The sequence below is a fragment of the Arvicanthis niloticus genome, chromosome 19 (genome assembly GCF_011762505.2).
Source record: "Arvicanthis niloticus isolate mArvNil1 chromosome 19, mArvNil1.pat.X, whole genome shotgun sequence".
In the NCBI taxonomy this organism is placed as follows: Eukaryota; Metazoa; Chordata; class Mammalia; order Rodentia; family Muridae; genus Arvicanthis; species Arvicanthis niloticus.
Genome location: NC_047676.1, coordinates 21,613,640 through 21,620,229, shown reverse-complemented (window position 1 = coordinate 21,620,229; position 6,590 = coordinate 21,613,640). Strand labels below are relative to the sequence as shown.

The 6,590-nt window shown below is 44.0% G+C and overlaps 1 pseudogene; it reads left to right on the top strand.

Moving 5' to 3' along the window:
- The first annotated feature begins 1,003 nt into the window (after positions 1–1,003).
- On the top strand, positions 1,004–4,846 carry LOC117723724 (ubiquitin-associated protein 2-like; annotated as a pseudogene).
- Positions 4,847–6,590: the final 1,744 nt, after the last annotated feature.

Below are 6,590 nucleotides of genomic sequence, written 5' to 3'. Positions count from 1 at the left end.
CTAGTTTTTTTTTTAAATATAATTGTTATTATTGGGCATGCATTAGCACCTACTTCATAGCATCACAGAGGTTACTTTTCTATTACTTTGTCTTCAGCTAAAATCCCAATTTGATTCAGAAGGCAAGAAGTCATCATTTTATTAAGCAGTCCAGTGTTTAATATTCTTTTATTTTTGATAACATCATACTTAATATCAAGATTTTAGATGTGGTGGTTTTGTCCCTTTGCAACATCTTTTTTTTTTCTCAATACCATAGCAATGGTCAGGTTATAAAAGACAACTGTTCTAGCTAGTAAACCAAGTTATGCAAGTTAATAAAATCTGTATATTATGGCCTAATACTCAAGTGAGTCCAAGTATGTGACACAGATAAGGCCTTATCAGAAGGATAAACAACTATTTTTCAGCATTGTTTTATGTGTTTTTTATTTTGTCGGTAAACTTTAAAAGCATTAATCATCAAGTTTAATCATAAAAAATATTTGAATTAGAAGTAACTATATATATTATATATTTTATATTATATTTTATATTAAACTTAAATTTTTCTACTTTGACAACAAAATTTATTTTAAAGTTTCTCAAGCAAAAATGCATGAGTATATGCACGTGGATATAGTTTAAGTGACCCTAAGAATTTTAACAAAGGATTTGGAAAAATTAAAATGTAAAAACATATCAAACAGTTCTCATTCCAAGATACTCTATGCACATGTATAATTTATAAACCAGGCTGCTGCTGCTACTTTGTTAGAGGTACATCAGCGGATAATGAGCAGAGGTGGCTGTGGTGGAGGCAGTGTTCCCAAGTCCAAGGAGAGCAGCAGTGGGTCTGCATCAGAGTGCAGGTCACTTTGTAGCCAGGCAGGATCCACATGCGCTTATCTGGAAGTCTTTGATGAGGCATTGAAAAACCAGGTTTTGTGAATTTTTGGCTGAGGGACATAGTTGCTTCCGGACAGAAATTTTGCATTTTGTACATACATTTTATATACTGTATATGATGACTTCTGTGAGCAGTGACCATTCCTGAGGTACTTGGGACAAAACACAGATGCCAACAACAGACGAAGCAGTCTCACAAACAAGTGGAACGGCTGAACAGATGTGCCTTAATCCAGTGGTCTTTGATAAGAATGATTCAGATTTTGAAGCTAAAGTTGAACAGCTTATGGTAGTGACAGGAAGAAATTAGGATGAATGCATCATGGCCCTACATGACTGTAAGGACAATGTGAACAAAGCTATCATTATACTGCTAGAAGGGAATTCTGACACCTCTTCATGGTAGACTGTAGGAGGGAAGAAGACAAATTTGGGAAGAAAAAGCTCAGAAAACAAAGAAAACAGAGAAGAGAACAGAGAGAGAAGTGTTGGGAGCTGACTTTTAGCAGAAAGAAGCTAGATCAACTTTGCAGCCATCTGGAACCATATACCCTGATAGAGACTTGTTTTTCAAAAGCCTACAACAGCTGAAGCACACTCTGATAAGTATATTGTTTTATCCCACATAGCTTGTTTTGCTGTTTAGTGACCCTAGCTGCATGGTACATGTGGTAAAATGTTTTTACCTGTGTTCCCCTGCTTGTGCTTATAAATACCTAGGATTTCCTTGTAGTGGTGTGGTCTAGTGTGGTGTAGTAGAGTAGGAGTTGTGTGTGTGTGTTGGAGACAATAAAGGAGACTTGACTACAGATCCTCTGGTTTGTTTCCATTCTTTGCCCCACTCTCTCTCTCTTGCTAGACCCCGACATGCGGAACAGAGCGGGCCTTACAGTTTGGCGCCCAAAGTGGGGCAGCTCGGGCTACAGAGAAGCATGTCCTGGACAGGGTAAACAGCAACCTCAAGGGAAGATGTGGCAACCTAGGCCGAGATTTCAAAGGTGAAGGAAGTGGAATTGATTGCAGCCAAGGAGATAAGCCTTCCGAGCTAGGCAAGCAGGCCCGAAGCAGAGAATTTGGACATGGCAGGGGCAGAGGGACAGGAAGGTTCTCTGTTCAAAGCATGGGGACATTCAATCCTGCAGACTATTCAGAATCTACAGATGGCTGTGGTACAAAGTTGGTAGTTTGGAAAGCTGCTCGGAACAGATACAGATGAGGGACCTGAAGGGCTGGCCAAGCCTCACATTGTATCTCAGGAACTGCCGAACAAAAGTTCTCCGGGACCTTTAAAGGTGCCTGGAAGAATTCTGTGAAAGAGTGGACTGCAGAAGATTGGACTGAAGATCTTTCTGAAACAAAAGTAGTGACTGCTTCATTTGTTCTAGCAGAGAATCATGTCACACCTGGGCAGAGCATTGATCTGGTAGCCTTGCTCCAGACGCCTGCTCCTCCCACCCATGCGGCGGAAGTCAACTCCTTTGAAATGTCCCAGCAGCAGGGCTTTGGACAAGCCCTTCTCTTCATAAATTCTCAGCACAACAATCAGATGGCACCAGTGACTTCAAACTCCACTTCTGCCAGCTCACATTCTCCTCAGAGTTTGTCATCTGTCCTTGGCTCATGATTTGGAGAGCTGGCTCAGTCAAAAACGGTGAACATCTCCAACTCCCAGATTTTGGACAAGTTGAAACCACCAGTTTTGAGCCTGTTTTCTGCTGCTTCAAGTGCACCGCAGAAGACAGTGCGACCCCACCCCCAACCCCATCCCCCAGATACCACTGCTGCTTGGAACCTCAAGCCCTCAGCACCCAAACCCTCAGCCCTCAGTCATTTGGACTTCAAATCTCAGCCTGTACTCTTTCCAATTCTCAGCCAGCTGAGCCCCTCGCCCCCCCCCCCCGCCCCCAGCAACACCAGACCCAGGCCATCAGCATTCCTTCTGGTTTGGAGTCCTTTTCTTCTCAGGCAAAACACCGAGAATCAACACCTAGAGATGGTCCTTCTACTGGCAACAGACATTTGCAACTTCCTAACATGCCTGTTGAAAAGATTGTATCTTCCAATCAACCACAGCCCAAACACATGAAACTCCCTAAAGGCCGGATACCTCCAGCTTTTATGGTTCCTATGTCCACTTTGGAAATTCCGGGGTCTGCAGATGTCACATGGCTGAAAGTTCAGTTTGGGGCCTTGGAATTTGGATCAGAGCCATCTGGCTCTGAGTTTGGGTCAACAGTTTCAGCTAGTGAAAATAGTAATCACATTCAATCCTCTCAGTTTGTACCCAAAGTCTTTAAGTGAGCTCTTGAATGCCACCTTCCCAATGGATGACCAGTGCTGTGCAGAGCTGCACCTACACAACCTCAGACATTACCTCCTCCACTCTAACCAGCTCATCCTTGAGCTCCACTAGCCCAATAATAACTTCTTCTTACAGCCAGAGTTCTGTGCATACCAGGATTGCATACCAAAGCTCTGCAAGCCCACCAGACTCAGCTCCAGGCTTGGTTGCTAAAGGACATGATGCCTCATCTCTGTGAGCTCCCTACCAAGCCCCGCCTCCTGTACTGCACTTCTGCCCTCTTTGTCCCAGCATACTGTCACTTTGCTGTCCTTGACCTCATCTCGTGATCCGTCCAGCAGCCCTCTTTCTGAGCTCAGCAGCTCCCTTTCTGGCCACCAGAACAGCTTGTCCTCTGTGCATGCAATGCGTTCCACAAGCACGCCACTCACTTATGCCAGTGTGGAGAGCACCGCGTCCTCAGCTGCCTTCTCAACAGCAGCAACCTCTGCTCCAAGTGCCCCATCCTTAGGGCTTGTCCGCCTGGGAGCATGAGCACTGTGAGCAGCCTATGCCTGAGTGGGACCACTGTGAGCGTACCTAGCATCAGGACCAGGGCCATAGCCTTGGTGACCTCAGGCAAAGCACCCCTAAAACTGACTCAAGAGGTGCCTCCAGTGCTAGAAAATCAATACCCATCTATGGTTATGAGCTCCAGATGCTGCAGTCACAGCTGGCAATGGGTTACTATAGAATTGCCTATACAGCACCCACTGCCTTTGCCAGCCAAGATGGGAATCTAGCTAATAATCCATATTTAGGTGATGTCACAATGTATGGCCAAAAAGATTCTAATCCCCTGCACCTCCAACGACACCAGTTCAGGCACAGCGGAGACAATCTCAGACCCAACACATGGCCCAGCAGCCCCTTTTGAATCCTGCTCTGCCACCTGGCTACAGCTATACCGGCCTCCCCTACTACCCAGGTGTGCCCAGTGCCTTCCAGTATGGGCTGTCTATGTTTGTCCCTCCAGCTTCAGCAAAGCAGCACGGTGTGACCTTCAACACTCCCAGGACCCTTTTCAGCAGGCCGGAGGATATGGGCAGCAGCATACTTACATCACAGATTATGATGTGTTGACCCAGGGGACAGCAGCAGGAGAGTACACTAAGGTAGGTATGGTGGGTCATCTTAGGTACCAAACAAGTCATCTGGTTCTGGGCCTGGCAAAGGAGTAGCAGTATCTTCAGGCATTGGCTTACCTGCATCTGTTTACAACAAAACACAAACTTTTTGACAAGCAGGGATTTCACGCAAGGACTCCTTCACCTTTCAGCCTGCCTTCTGCCTTGGGCTCCACTGGACCTCTGGCTCCTGGAGCAGTCCCTGGCTATGCATCTGTACTGTTCCCTTACATCATGCTGACCCACCCGCAGCTCCACTCCCAGCTGCTGCGCCACCACCTACCTACTGCAGGATGCCCCTGTGAGCCCAGTGATGGAGACAGCCTCCCCAGTTTGAGCCTGAAGTTCTGTTCCAGCCTTTATAGCCTTTTTTCCTCTTCCTCCTCAGAGTGGCTCTGGTCAGTGCAGCCAGCCCAGCTCCCCACAGTTCAAGTCTCAAGCCTCCAAAGCCACCTATGGCAACCTTTCCTTACTAGACATTAGAACCTGAAATTAGAACCTGAAAAGGAGAGGGTGGGCTCTTGGGCAGGATATATTCTGGGCAGGAAAGAACACATAGAGCACATTTCTGGGAACCTGGTGCCCTTCCTAGAATTCAGATCCATAACTTTGTCAGCTGAGCCTCTGTGGGAAGCCTGCCTCCCAGACCCACTATTGTATGTAATGTATTTATGTATGTATTTGTAAATGTGATAGAAACTTAGAAGAGCTGGCCTGTGGCTATGGGTAGCATATAAGTGCGCTCTCCTGGTCTGGACATGCTTACTATAGGCAAGTAGGCCCCAACCCCACCCCCTTCTGCCTTCAGAACTTCCATATGACACCAGCTCAGTGGGCTGCTGGGTGTGCTGCTGGTGGTTTGGTGCCGGGTCAGTACCAATGAAGAATCATGAGTTATCACACTCCCGGTGAACCATTGTTTTTCTTTCTCTAATTACTTTATTCTTGTTTTTGAAAAAAAAAATGAGTCTTTTGCCATTTGTCATGGTCCCCTTCCAAAAAATCTTAATCTGGAACTAGAAGAAATGACCCCTGACCAGCATAAGTCTGGTGCCTATATGTCTGCACACAGCAGGGGCTTCTGCTTTAGGACTGGTCTTGCTCTAGGGATTTTTCTTTTCTAATCAATCATTTTTTTTTTTAATCTGAACTAGGTCTCAGAGATGTTCAGCCAGTCAGCTCTCTTATAAAGAAATCAAAGATCTGCTTCCATCTCAGTGAAAGCCTGTCTCAAAACAAAGGCTCCTCTATACCGGTTGTCATGAACCAGGTGGACAACTGTTTCAGGGTTTTCTCTTGTCCAAACTCCACCTAATAAAGTTCTTAGATCAAATAATAATAATAATAATAATAATAATAATAATAATAATAATAAATAATAATAATAATAATAATAAAAAATTTATAAACCAGGAAAAGAGAACAATAATACTACTCTTCTCTATTTGGTAACTTTACTTGGGATCCTGGAATAATAAATTCTCTTCCTTTAACTCTGGGAAGTCAGAGGCTGCTCATTTATATTCTGTAATTTATACATGCAACAAATATGGCTGGTTTGGTTTTGTATCATTTGCAATTTATATTAATAGGATATATAGTGGTAATGACTTGAATTATCAACGTACTTTATATTAAACACCAAGTTTTCACTCAGACATAAATGGGATGTTATTTTCAAACTTCCAATGTCAAGGCTCAGATATCCATGAGGAAGAGGAGGCAGAAAGCTTAAGAGCCAATAGTGGTAACTCCAAAGAAATAGTTTTCAAACACAGTAAGCCTGATCCACCTATGCATTCACAGAGGCTGTGACAGCATGCAGAAGTCAAACCAGACAAAATCCTAGCAGTGACAAAGGGAAGGAGACACAATATTCCATTTCTAACCACATAGGCATGTGTAATTGATCCCAGATAGAAAGAGAAATATCAGTTTTGTTTTGTTTCTGGAGTGTTACTGTCTATGGCAGCTATATCCAGTAAAGGCCCTATGCCTAGGAGAAGCTGGCCAGCAGAAAACTGGCTGTTTGTTCGGTTTCATGTTTGTTTTGGTTTTGTATTTTTGTCTTATTGATCTTCTTTCTTTTTTTTTCCTTCCTTTTGTCTGTTTTGATCTTAATTGTTATTTTCTTTCTCTGTGCCTTTTTTTTTTCTATTTGCAAAAGACAGAAAACTAAAGAAATCGTGAAGATAAGAATGGTGGAGTTACAGGAGCATTGTGCCTGTGATTCA